Genomic DNA, 15,142 nt, shown 5'->3' with positions numbered 1-15,142 from the left:
TTATTATTATTATTATTATTATTATTATTATTATTATGATTGTTATAAAATCTTATTATTATTAGTATTATACATAAAATACTACGACGAGGTCATGAGCGAGCTATTTCAAAACGGGTTTTTATGAGCGGGATAGAACTAAGGAAATTATGGGTTATAGCTATGGAGGTTATGGGTAATGTTCATGGGTATGCTCGCGAGGTCAATCTAGTGTTTATCATCTCCGTTGCGTTTACGTACCTTTCCTGCAATACTGAATCTCAACATTGATACGTGAGCACTCATAACTTAACTTTTATATATTAATAGTGTATCCCTGACTAGTGCTCGAGTATATAGGGTTATGCATGCTTGTATTTTTGATATTGCCATTAGATAGGTTATGTTGAATCCTGAATTAGTTACATATGCGGTTGAGATAAGGTATAAGATATGCATGTCGTTGGAAAGCTAGCGAAAAATTAAGAACTTTTCATTTAGATATCGAATGGTTTCGATGAACGGATTAGAAGTTATAGTCAATTGAATTTTTGTATTATTATTAAAAATGATTATTATTATCGTCGTTATTATCGTCGTTATAGTTTTTATCTAATTATTATTATTATTATTATCATTAAAATAGTTATTAGTATTATCGTTAAATATTATCATAGTATTTATTATTATTAGTATTATTGTAATTAAAACTAATATTAGAAACATCTAATTATTTTGATTACTATTATTATCATTATTATGAGCGCGATATAAAAGACGACTAAAAGCTATTAACAAATTGATTGGGAAATAATGAGTATGAGTATCATGATAAAATTAAAATATTGTAAGACATTAATTTAAGAGAAAAATATCAATTTTATTATTTTTATCATTTTTATTATTATTAAAAGTATTATTAATATTAAAATTATCATTTTACAAAAATTATCATTTTTTAATAGAAATATCATTGTTATTATAAGATATCATTATTATTATCATTTTAGTTCTATTATTAATAAAAATTATCATTTTATCATGATTAGTATCATTTTTAATAAATATAAATATTTTTATTTTTATTAGTAGAATAATAATAATTATTATTACAAAATAATACAACTTTTATTTATTATTGTTATTATCAATATTATTTTATCAAATAAATATGTGATACAAAAATATTTTACTACACGTAATATAATTACATTAATAATACCTATCATTATATTTTTATGATATTAAAATGAACTTTATAAATGTTATTACTTAAGATATATAAAAGTATATTTTTATAAATTTTAAATATAAAATTTTATTTATTAATAAATGAATTATATTATTACTCTAATAAAATCTGTTAAAATATTTAAATATATAAAACAACTATATTTTAAACTATATAATAATCAAGTATAAATTTTGGTAGTCATTTTGGTCAAGAAGTCTTTCGTTGACTTTTGCATATTAGCCTCGAGCATTAAGATTGTGGTACTCTATGACCTAACTTAAATTATTAGACAGTTATTGACCAACATATAAATATATATAATTAATATATGTTCGTGAATCCGAGGCTAACCTTGCACTTGTTCAATGACGTCATATGCATTTTTTCTACGAAATACAGTATTGTGAGTTTCATTACTCCCTTTTTAAATGCTTTTGCAATATATATTTTTGGGACTGAGAATACATGCGCTGCTTTTATAAATGTTTTACGAAATAGACACAAGTAATCGAAACTACATTCTATGTTGGATTATCGAATTGAATATGCCCCTTTTTAGCTTGGTAGCCTAAGAATTGGTGTTTATTATAATTGCCACCAATTGACGCGAATCCTAAAGATAGATCTATGGACCTCGACATGTCCCATTCGGGTTACGAATGCTTTAGTAGTTCGATTATCATGTCCGATGAGAGTCCCAGAATGATGGGGATATTCTATATGCATCCTGTTAGTTCGGTTATCAAGCATTCACCATATGAATGATTTTTAATTCGCTGGTTACGCGTGTTATTTTGTACTCAGGTTACGTGTACAATTACATATCTGGAAATCTTGTGGTCTATTAAAATGATGAATATGATTGTTAATGATAAAATAATGAACTCACCAACCTTTTGGTTGACACTTGAAAGCATGTTTATTCTCAGGTATTAAGGAAATCTTATGCTGTGCATTTGCTCATTTTAAAGATATTACTTTGAGTCATTCATGGCATATTTCAAAAGACGTTGTATTCGAGTCGTTGAGTTCAACAAGATCATTATTAAGTCATTGATAGTTTGATATAATATGAAATGGTATGCATGCTGGTTAACTTTCGATGTAATGAAAGTTTGTCTTTAAAAACGAATGCAATGTTTCTAAAATGTATCATTTAGAGGTCAAATACCTCGCAATGTAATCATATATTATTGAATTCGTCCTTATGGATTAGGACGGGTCGTTTCAGCAAAGTCTCGGATCCCAGAATAGTTCTCCACATAATTTCCATCTTAAATGATAATTTTGACAAAATCGGTTCTCAACTTGCTCATATAACCCCTCTACCCTCTTTTTATCACGCAAGATCGATGCTGTTATTGGAAGAAACAAGAAAACAAAAGCAATCTCTTCCGCTATCAACACCTACAGATGCTGCGTTAATCACCACCACCACGGTCCCTTCACCAACCAAATCTAATTTCTCTGGCAACGAATAATATCGGAGTAATACTCAAGTGGGACAAGGTGGTAGCCGTGGTGGTTATCGGGGTGGAAACTCTAACACACGCGATCGTGGTCGCGACTATTATTAACAAACTCCACCACCATGGGTACAACAAACTTCTTGGAATGGGCAACACTCGCCTTGGGCCTATCCACCACCGTGGCTGTATCCAACAAATAATTGGGTTTGGCCCAATTATAATCAGGTCAGTTTATTGGGCCCACGCCTCACTCATGCCCATTCTCTCATATCTGATCTTTCCAGCAGCTATTATATTACGGATATCGAGAGTGCCATGCACACCATGACACTAAATTCACCCGAAGATACATGGTACATGGATACAGGAGCTACATCTCACATGGCGTCCGGTTCAGGTAAATTCATGTCTTATTTTCCTTTGGGTTCTAATAAACAGATAATTGTTGGCAATAGAATGACATTTCAATTATAGGTTTTGGTCACTCTTATCTTTCTAATCCTTCCCGCCCATTATTTCTGCGCAATATTTTACATGCCCCTAAACTTATTAAAAACCTAATCTATGTACGTCGTTTAGCAACTGACAATAACATCTCACTTGAATTTAGTCCGTTTGGTTTTACTGTGAAGGAAATTCTGAAGGGCGTCCCAGTTCTGAGATGTAATAGCACTTGCGACCTTTATCCCTTCAATACCTCAATATTGCGTCTACTCAAGAATTATCCTTCTACTTTTGTTGCTTTAACCTCGGACTTATGGCATCATTGACTTGGCCATCCGGACAATAATGTATTACATTCACTTAGAAATAATAGTTGTATTCGTTGTAATAAGACGTTGCATTCTTCCTTTTCTCAAACATGTATTTTTGGAAATCAAATTAAGCTGCCATTTATTTCTTCTCGTTCATCTACTTGCTTACCTTTTGATATCATATGTAGCGATTTATGGACTTCTCCAGTATTAAGTACTTCGGGACGTCGTTACACGTCTTATTTTTAGATAATTACTCTAGTTACCTATGGACTTTTCCTCTTGAAAACAAATATGATGTTTATTCTACATTTCTTGCTTTTAATAAATATATGAAACTCAATGCAGAACACAAATCAAAACCTTTCAATGCGATAATGGCTCTGAATACGAAAATAAATCTTTTTTTCAATGTGCACAAAATGGTATGGATTTTCGTTTTTCTTGTCCTCACATATCCTCTCATATAGGAAAGTCCGAACGAATAATAGGAGCTATAAATAATATTATTCGCACAATACTCTCATGCCTCATTACCACCTTCTTTTTGACACCATGCTCTTCAAATGACAACTTACATTCTTAATATTTTTCCAAGTCGTTTACTATCCTTCCCTACTCCAACTCAAATTCTTTACTCCCGTACTCCCACTTACGACCATCTCCGTATTTTTGGTTGCTTATGCTACCTCTTCTTTCATCTAGCACAAAAAAAAAATTTACAAAACCGCTCTACCCAATGGGTTTTTCTTAGATATCCACAAAATTACCGTGATTATAAACGCTATGACTTAAAAATGAAAAAGTTCTTCATCTCTCATCATATCGTTTTTTATGAATCTCAATTTCCTTTTGTTACAATCTCCAAATTGTCACCGAGATACTACAAATTTTTACATAATTCCATAAATCCCATATTCTTATCTTCTTCTGTTTTGGCCCATCAATCGCCAAACCCATCTCCTGGCCTAACATATTCAAACAGCCCACCAACCACTCCTATTAATACTCACCCTATAAGCCCAATAAATTCCCAATCCATGGAATAAACACACGGTTCAATTACTTACAGTTAAACATATTATTAAGTTGGTATTTAAGGCAGTGTGGTGGTTTGTGAGGATGAAGCTAGCTTCAACAATGCCTTCGATCCTTCCCCCGGTTCAGTAAAATTTGAGGTTGAGGTCCTTTTTAAAGAGATGGCACCTTCTTACTTTCGTTTTGCTTAGTTAGAGTTGCGGGGTATTCCGACGATGTTCGTAACTGAAGAAAACGTCAAGAAAGTTGCAGGATGTTTCAGGGAGGTGGTGCGCGTTGCTAAGTGTTCATTTGGCTTATGAAACTTTGGTTCATCATTTGTGTTTGTCAGATCCAAGGCTACGAAACACATCGATGGCACGGTTGAAGTCGAATTGAATGTGGCGGGTGATCGGGTCTCCACTATTTGGGTAAGTGAATTATGTGACCTTAATGTAATATGTAAACAGACTAGTGATGGCATTTGTATTGAATTTGTCCCTTTGATAAATCGTAATATTCGGATGGGTGTTGATTCGTCGAATGGTGAGGTAACTTATTCGGTGCCAGTTACCGAGGACAAACCCATGTTGGTTCCGTTTATCGTTCACTTAAAGACCATTCAAAGTTGAATAAACCTTTAAATGAAGTTGGGGGATCCGGTGGTGGGAATAACAATTTAGAAGTAGGTTTAGAAGTTAGAGAAGAAGTTGTAGTAGTACGTGGTGTTGAGAATTTTGAAGATGGAACAATTGCAATTTCTAAGAGTTATGTAGAAGAAGATGGTGTGTTTGTTGTGAAGGGTTATTGTCCAGATTCTGCAGCTTATTCAATTCGTTTTGATGAGATCGATAATGCCCTAGGTATTAAAGAATTTAGACCTAAGAGTAAAAAAAAGGCGAATTGCAAATGTTTTGAAACCAACTGCGTGTAACGGGTCGACTAGTGCACGTATTGATAATTTGGCTAAAGTTTCTTCAGGTAATAGCATGGGTAAAGTTTTGTATTTGTGCGGATGCGGCATGTAAAGGTATTTGTCGGGGTTGACATGTTCATTCGAGCAAATTTAGTAGAGACGGGGTGAAGATGTTTGATCCCAAATGTGGGGCCAAGACGAAAGATAATGTTAAGAAGAAGATAGTGACTGATAGTTCATTTGTTTACGAGATAGTAGTGATGATGATGAAGTGGGGGTTGCGATCCAAAAAACCTTCAAAGATACTCAAGAAGACAGGTTTGTAAATGGTCTTATGTGGGTCGGGGTCGGGACTTGCGTTAGAAAAAGGGCGATTTTTTGACAAGTTTGATAAGGCGGTTTGAATCCCCTACCTGCGGGAACTTCCATCGGTGACGAGTTCGGACACGGCTCGACCTTTTCGTCTAGTTCAGGGCTATGCTCATGTTTAGTTAGCTTTAGGTCGGATTTCATTGTCGGAGTTAGTTTTATACTTTCTAGCCATGTCAGTGTTTCTATTTATCTTGTTTTCCCTTTCTCCTCCCGAAATAAAGAATTGTTATAAAGTTTTCATTTTTCAGAAAAAAAGAAACTATAAATATAAATTGGAACGTTATTTTTTATAGTGAATATTAATGTTAATACTCCCCCTGTCTCATATCTATTGTCCAATATTCCTTTTATGGCTGTCCCAAATTAATTGTCCACTTTTTTTAATGGAAAAGAATAATGTGATAAATCTCTTTTGTGCTCATAATTTATACATGTAAGACAAAAAAGATGGTTAAAAAGTAAGGGGTAACACTGGAAAGTTAAAAGAAAAGTATATGTATCATGTACTTTTTCTTAAACTATATATTTTTTGTCCGGAGACAATAGATTTATGACGGAGGGAGTATATACTATAATCATATTATTCCATAATAAATCATGGGAACTGTCACCAGCAATTGAAACTGACTTGTAATAACAGGAAAAAATGGGAAAGAAGACATCATCAACTAAATCTTGGTAAATTTGTAAACTACTTCTTCTTCTTCTGGGGCTTTTAGATCTGTAACAAAGGTACTTCCTTTCTAACATCTTTACATTATTAATGTTTCCTTTTTATTAAATCTTGTTCGATTTAAACCACAAAATCGGATTGGGGGAAATTGGGAATTAAATTTTTTTAGGGGTTTGAGTTCAGATGGTTACAAATTATAAGTTTAATTTGATTTGTAACCAACTGAACTCAAATCAACAATATTATAGCTTGTTGTGGTGTGTATCTGAATCTATTTGTGCCTGATATAATGTTGCTTAAAACTTAAATACTTGTAGGGGGCGTTTGGTTCAAGGATTTCAATTCCCAGGATTTGAAATCCCATGGGATTTGAAATCCCACAGGATTTGAAATCCTGGGATTTGAAATCCTATCTTCTGTTTGGTTCGAGGTTTTCAAATCTCAAAATTTGTAATGCGAACCCGAACGTGAACGCGGTCGGAAAACAAAAACTCGAAATCGAAACATGAATCCAAAACGAGAATGCGACCGTGATACGCAACCCGAAACCGAAATGCGAACCCGAAATCGATATGCGAACCCGAAATGGACAATGAAACGCGAACCCGAAACGCGTACCCGAAATGCGAGCCCGAAACGCGATCCCGGGAATCGCAACCCTTGTTTGCAAGTTTTCCATAGCTTATAGATTTTAGGTAATATTATATTATGGTAATGTAGCTACAAATGTAATATGTAGTGATCCATTTTGCTGAAATTTTTATTTTTGGCCAATTTTATAACATGGATACATGTTACACCGTATATAATACTGTAAGCATTATTTAGCTTTATTAGTAGCAATGTTCACACATGGCTGAGCAATATAATGAATGCAGATCTGGTAATGGACTTAGACAAGGAACCTAAGGCAATGATGGTTGAGCATAGTGTTCCGAATTGCATGCAGATTGATCCAACTAAAGCTCGCTTTCCATGCTGCATCGTGTGGACCCCCCTCCCCGTTATTTCATGGCTCCTTCCTTTTGTTGGTCATGTTGGTATAGGCCGTGAGGATGGAGTTATTGTGGATTTTGCAGGACCTAACTTCGTTTCTGTAGATAACTTTGCATTTGGGCCCAGATAAACAAAGAAAAGGTATAGTTTGGGTTATCCTGTTTGGTGGTCTGTGTCCGGTTGAAACGGGTCATTTGGGTACGGGTCAAAGTAGGCCGAGTTGGGTTGGGTTGGTTTGCCCCCTTTAAAAATATCTAAAACTTTATTTAAAAAATGGATAATATACCCTTATGGATTATTAACACATTTCTACTCATGTCAAAGGTTAATAGGGTAATCATTCACATTATTCAATCAATCTGGTTATTGTTATTCAGAACCTTTGAATCATTCAGATTATGAACCATTCAGCATTTAATCATTCAGTTTTATCAAACGCACCCTTAATTTGTTAATAGTCTTGGACTAATGTCTATCTCACTCGACTTGTGTATCTTAATTTGTTCAATAATCTTACATACACAGTACTCCAACACAAAGCATCCTTCAACCACGTTTAGAACCGAAGAAGAATATAGGCTAGTAGAAGCAGGAAAAAGTGAGTACACGTGGGACGATGCGTTAAAAAAGACGACACAAGAATACCAAGAACAAACTTATAGCGTCTTAACTTGCAATTGTCACTCATTTGTGGCTAACCATCTTAACCGGTTCGAGACCTTAGCCAGTGGGTGGAACGTGGTTAATGTTGCAGCTTTGATTATGTTCAAAGGGGAGTGGGTTGATACACCATCGATGGTTCGGTCTTATCTATCATTTATTGTTGTGTTCATCGGTGTTACATTTGGAGGTGCTAATTTTCTAGGTTTTCTGGCGTTTGTTACGTTCTTTCTCTTTGGATGGTATCTTTGCGGAACGTACTATTTCAAACATATCATACAACTCTAGTGACTAATTAGATTGTATGTAGAACGTGGTTTAAATTTTTGATTCGTTCGTACACGATACAATTATTTTATTCTGTTTATAAGTCTGATTTTCTGTATGTTGTAATATGTTCCCAGATGTATGTGGATTGTTCCTTATCTTTTGGTTCACCTTGTTGTTTATAAAATTGGCTATTTAAATCTTTTATTATGTTGGATTATTAGAAACTAATCGGAATCTTTTATCATCTTGTGCAAATCTGGTGAAGTATGTAGTTTTTGGAATTTTTGGGAAGTTACACGTTTTTTGTTCATAAATCTTAGCATCTAGTTTTTATATATATACAATGCTGTTAGACAACTCCAACATGTTTTTGCAACTGGTAATTATATAAATTCAGTTACAATTTTTCAAGCCTGTTTGAGCTCATTCGTGTCTAACTTTAACCACTCCAAGCTCAAGTACAAAATTAGAACCCTCAGACATACAAGTTCAGCTTGAGATTACAACAGCTAAACCAAATTAGCATCTAGTTTTTATAGCTACGAGTGATATTAGTTTTTTTTTTTTCCTTTGTCGAACGACTGAATTTTTATTAAAAAAATTACAAATTACAAAAGTTTACAAGGAAACAAATAATACAACGATATTGAATCCATTGATTCCAATTGCAACTCTTCTTCTAGAATGTAGCATAAATCCAATTAAAGCTTGACACTACAATACTCTCAATCACATGGCATTTCCTAAAGCTTTTATCCTTATAAATAGTACAGTTGCGTAATCTCCAAATGCTCCAAAGAGTTGCGAAAATGATGGTTAAAACAATGAGACGCTCATAATGTAAAATCGGAACTCCATCAATCCATGCCTACATAGAAGCCATAGACGACTAGGAAGGAAATGTCACATTTGCCCATTGTGCAAATTTTGCCCATATTTGTTGACTTGTAATACAATGCAGAAATAGGTGATCATCATCTTCAATTTGAGCGTCACACAACGAACATCCAAAATCGACAATCCCGATGCCACGCGCCATTAAATATACCTTCGTAGCGAGACGAGAGAGTTTCAAGCGCCAAATAAAAAAAATTTATTTTGATAGGGACTTGTTTGCACCAAGAAGTGGCAATGTCAAAAGAAGCATAATCAATTTGATCTATTAACTTAAGGGCTTTGGCAACCGAGAAGCGGTCACTGTCCCACTGCCATTTATCTGAATAATTCGTGAACGAAACAGCGGTGAGGATTGAAAGCAGCGCTTGTAAATTCTCAACTTCTATCCCATATCTCGGCTCTCTCCTCCAAAAAAAGACCCATGAGTTATTAACGAATCTGGAAGCAACAGTACATTGATTATTTACATCAAGTGCCAGGAGCCGAGGGAATTGGGAAGCTAACGGGACACCATTAGCCCACGGATCAAACCAAAATTTAGCATTGTGACCATCTCCGATTCTCATGCTGAGTAACAAAGGATTAACCGAGTAACTAGAATGAATCAAATTGATGGTTTTAATGATAGCTGCCCACGTACCACTAGCATTTATAACACACGGAAAAGTGGGATTGAGTATTTGTGGGACAGTGGGATTGAGTATTGAAATGTCCCGTTCTTATTGATTAAAAACGTTCCATATTAATTGATTTCGTTGCGAGGTTTTGACCTCTATATGAGACGTTTTTCAAAGACTGCATTCATTTTTAAAACAAACCATAACCTTTATTTCATAAATAAAGGTTTAAAAAGCTTTACGTAGATTATCAAATAATGATAATCTAAAATATCCTGTTTACACACGACCATTACATAATGGTTTACAATACAAATATGTTACAACAAACTAAGTTTCTTGAATGCAGTTTTTACACAATATCATACAAGCATGGACTCCAAATCTCGTCCTTATTTAAGTATGCGACAGCGGAAGCTCTTAATAATCACCTGAGAATAAACATGCTTAAAACGTCAACAAAAATGTTGGTGAGTTATAGGTTTAACCTATATATATCAAATCATAACAATAGACCACAAGATTTCATATTTCAATACACATCCCATACATAGAGATAAAAATCATTCATATGGTGAACACCTGGTAACCGACAATAACAAGATGCATATATAAGAATATCCCCATCATTCCGGGACACCCTTCGGATATGATATAAATTTCGAAGTACTAAAGCATCCGGTACTTTGGATGGGGTTTGTTAGGCCCAATAGATCTATCTTTAGGATTCGCGTCAATTAGGGTGTCTGTTCCCTAATTCTTAGATTACCAGACTTAATAAAAAGGGGCATATTCGATTTTGATAATTCAACCATAGAATGTAGTTTCATGTACTTGTGTCTATTTTGTAAATCATTTATAAAACCTGCATGTATTCTCATCCCAAAAATATTAGATTTTAAAAGTGGGACTATAACTCACTTTCACGGATTTTTACTTCGTCGGGAAGTAAGACTTGGCCACTGGTTGATTCACGAACCTATAAAAATATATACATATATATCAAAGTATGATCAAAAATATATTTACAACACTTTTAATATATTTTGATGTTTTAAGTTTATTAAGTCAGCTGTCCTCGTTAGTAACCTACAACTAGTTGTCCACAGTTAGATGTACAGAAATAAATCGATAAATATTATCTTGAATCAATCCACGACCCAGTGTATACGTATCTCAGTATTGATCACAACTCAAACTATATATATTTTGGAATCAACCTCAACCCTGTATAGCTAACTCCAACATTCACATATAGAGTGTCTATGGTTGTTCCGAAATATATATAGATGTGTCGACATGATAGGTCGAAACATTGTATACGTGTCTATGGTATCTCAAGATTACATAATATACAATACAAGTTGATTAAGTTATGGTTGGAATAGATTTGTTACCAATTTTCACGTAGCTAAAATGAGAAAAATTATCCAATCTTGTTTTACCCATAACTTCTTCATTTTAAATCCGTTTTGAGTGAATCAAATTGCTATGGTTTCATATTGAACTCTATTTTATGAATCTAAACAGAAAAGTATAGGTTTATAGTCGGAAAAATAAGTTACAAGTCGTTTTTGTAAAGGTAGTCATTTCAGTCGAAAGAACGACGTCTAGATGACCATTTTAGAAAACATACTTCCACTTTGAGTTTAACCATAATTTTTGGATATAGTTTCATGTTCATAATAAAAATCATTTCCTCAGAATAACAACTTTTAAATCAAAGTTTATCATAGTTTTTAATTAACTAACCCAAAACAGCCCGCGGTGTTACTACGACGGCGTAAATCCGGTTTTACGGTGTTTTTCGTGTTTCCAGGTTTTAAATCATTAAGTTAGCATATCATATAGATATAGAAAATGTGTTTAGTTGATTTTAAAAGTCAAGTTAGAAGGATTAACTTTTGTTTGCGAACAAGTTTAGAATTAACTAAACTATGTTCTAGTGATTACAAGTTTAAACCTTCGAATAAGATAGCTTTATATGTATGAATCGAATGATGTTATGAACATCATTACTACCTTAAGTTCCTTGGATAAACCTACTGGAAAAGAGAAAAATGGATCTAGCTTCAATGAATCCTTGGATGGCTCGAAGTTCTTGAAGCAGAATCATGACACGAAAACAAGTTCAAGTAAGATCATCACTTGAAATAAGATTGTTATAGTTATAGAAATTGAACCAAAGTTTGAATATGATTATTACCTTGTATTAGAATGATAACCTACTGTAAGAAACAAAGATTTCTTGAGGTTGGATGATCACCTTACAAGATTGGAAGTGAGCTAGCAAACTTGAAAGTATTCTTGATTTTATGAAACTAGAACTTTTGGAATTTATGAAGAACACTTAGAACTTGAAGATAGAACTTGAGAGAGATCAATTAGATGAAGAAAATTGAAGAATGAAAGTGTTTGTAGGTGTTTTTGGTCGTTGGTGTATGGATTAGATATAAAGGATATGTAATTTTGTTTTCATGTAAATAAGTCATGAATGATTACTCATATTTTTGTAATTTTATGAGATATTTCATGCTAGTTGCCAAATGATGGTTCCCACATGTGTTAGGTGACTCACATGGGCTGCTAAGAGCTGATCATTGGAGTGTATATACCAATAGTACATACATCTAAAAGCTGTGTATTGTACGAGTACGAATACGGGTGCATACGAGTAGAATTGTTGATGAAACTGAACGAGGATGTAATTGTAAGCATTTTTGTTAAGTAGAAGTATTTTGATAAGTGTATTGAAGTCTTTCAAAAGTGTATAAATACATATTAAAAAACTACATGTATATACATTTTAACTGAGTCGTTAAGTCATCGTTAGTCGTTACATGTAAGTGTTGTTTTGAAACCTTTAGGTTAACGATCTTGTTAAATGTTGTTAACCCAATGTTTATAATATCAAATGAGATTTTAAATTATTATATTATCATGATATTATTATGTATGAATATCTCTTAATATGATATATATACATTAAATGTCTTTACAACGATAATCGTTACATATATGTCTCGTTTAAAAATCATTAAGTTAGTAGTCTTGTTTTTACATATGTAGTTCATTGTTAATATACTTAATGATATGTTTACTTATCATAGTATCATGTTAACTATATATATATCCATATATATGTCATTATATAGTTTTTACAAGTTTTAACGTTCGTGAATCACCGGTCAACTTGGGTGGTCAATTGTCTATATGAAACATATTTCAATTAATCAAGTCTTAACAAGTTTGATTGCTTAACATGTTGGAAACATTTAATCATGTAAATATCAATCTCAATTAATATATATAAACATGGAAAAGTTCGGGTCACTACAGTACCTACCCGTTAAATAAATTTCGTCCCGAAATTTTAAGCTGTTGAAGGTGTTGACGAATCTTCTGGAAATAGATGCGGGTATTTCTTCTTCATCTGATCTTCACGCTGCCAGGTGAACTCGGGTCCTCTACGAGCATTCCATCGAACCTTAACAATTGGTATCTTGTTTTGCTTAAGTCTTTTAACCTCACGATCCATTATTTCGACGGGTTCTTCGATGAATTGAAGTTTTTCGTTGATTTGGATTTCATCTAACGGAATAGTGAGATCTTCTTTAGCAAAACATTTCTTTAAATTCGAGACGTGGAAAGTGTTATGTACAGCCGCGAGTTGTTGAGGTAACTCTAGTCGGTAAGCTACTGGTCTGACACGATCAATAATCTTGAATGGTCCAATATACCTTGGATTTAATTTCCCTCGTTTACCAAATCGAACAACGCCTTTCCAAGGTGCAACTTTAAGCATGACCATCTCTCCAATTTCAAATTCTATATCTTTTCTTTTAATGTCAGCGTAGCTCTTTTGTCGACTTTGGGCGGTTTTCAACCGTTGTTGAATTTGGATGATCTTCTCGGTAGTTTCTTGTATAATCTCCGGACCCGTAATCTGTCTATCCCCCACTTCACTCTAACAAATCGGAGACCTGCACTTTCTACCATAAAGTGCTTCAAACGGCGCCATCTCAATGCTTGAATGGTAGCTGTTGTTGTAGGAAAATTCTGCTAACGGTAGATGTCGATCCCAACTGTTTCCGAAATCAATAACACATGCTCGTAGCATGTCTTCAAGCGTTTGTATCGTCCTTTCGCTCTGCCCATCAGTTTGTGGATGATAGGCAGTACTCATGTCTAGACGAGTTCCTAATGCTTGCTGTAATGTCTGCCAGAATCTTGAAATAAATCTGCCATCCCTATCAGAGATAATAGAGATTGGTATTCCATGTCTGGAGACGACTTCCTTCAAATACAGTCGTGCTAACTTCTCCATCTTGTCATCTTCTCTTATTGGTAGGAAGTGTGCTGATTTGGTGAGACGATCAACTATTACCCAAATAGTATCAAAACCACTTGCAGTCCTTGGCAATTTAGTGATGAAATCCATGTTAATGTTTTCCCATTTCCATTCCGGGATTTCGGGTTGTTGAAGTAGACCTGATGGTTTCTGATGCTCAGCTTTGACCTTAGAACACGTCAAACATTCTCCTACGTATTTAGCAACATCGGCTTTCATACCCGGCCACCAAAAATGTTTCTTGAGATCCTTGTACATCTTCCCCGTTCCAGGATGTATTGAGTATCTGGTTTTATGAGCTTCTCTAAGTACCATTTCTCTCATATCTCCAAATTTTGGTACCCAAATCCTTTCAGCCCTATACCGGGTTCCGTCTTCCCGAATATTAAGATGCTTCTCCGATCCTTTGGGTATTTCATCCTTTAAATTTCCCTCTTTTAAAACTCCTTGTTGCGCCTCCTTTATTTGAGTAGTAATGTTATTATGAATCATTATATTCATAGATTTTACTCGAATGGGTTCTCTGTCCTTCCTGCTCAAGGCATCGGCTACCACATTTGCCTTCCCCGGGTGGTAACGAATCTCAAAGTCGTAATCATTCAATAATTCAATCCACCTACGCTGCCTCATATTCAGTTGTTTCTGATTAAATATGTGTTGAAGACTTTTGTGGTCGGTATACATAATACTTTTGACCCCATATAAGTAGTGCCTCCAAGTCTTTAATGCAAAAACAACCGCGCCTAATTCCAAATCATGCGTCGTATAATTTTGTTCGTGAATCTTCAATTGTCTAGACGCATAAGCAATCACCTTCGTTCGTTGCATTAATACACAACCGAGACCTTGCTTTGATGCATCACAATAAATCACAAAATCATCATTCCCTTCAGGCAATGACAATATAGGTGCCGTAGTTAGCTTTTTCTTCAATAA

At 34.2% G+C, this 15,142-nt stretch overlaps 1 pseudogene; it reads left to right on the top strand.

Annotated features, from left to right (window-relative positions):
* The first annotated feature begins 7,286 nt into the window (after positions 1 to 7,286).
* On the top strand, positions 7,287 to 8,359 carry LOC139892203 (protein RTE1-HOMOLOG-like; annotated as a pseudogene).
* The last annotated feature ends 6,783 nt before the right edge of the window (positions 8,360 to 15,142 follow it).

Source organism: Rutidosis leptorrhynchoides, chromosome 2, assembly GCF_046630445.1.
Source record: "Rutidosis leptorrhynchoides isolate AG116_Rl617_1_P2 chromosome 2, CSIRO_AGI_Rlap_v1, whole genome shotgun sequence".
NCBI lineage: Eukaryota > Viridiplantae > Streptophyta > Magnoliopsida > Asterales > Asteraceae > Rutidosis > Rutidosis leptorrhynchoides.
This window is presented reverse-complemented; position numbering and strand designations above follow the sequence as displayed.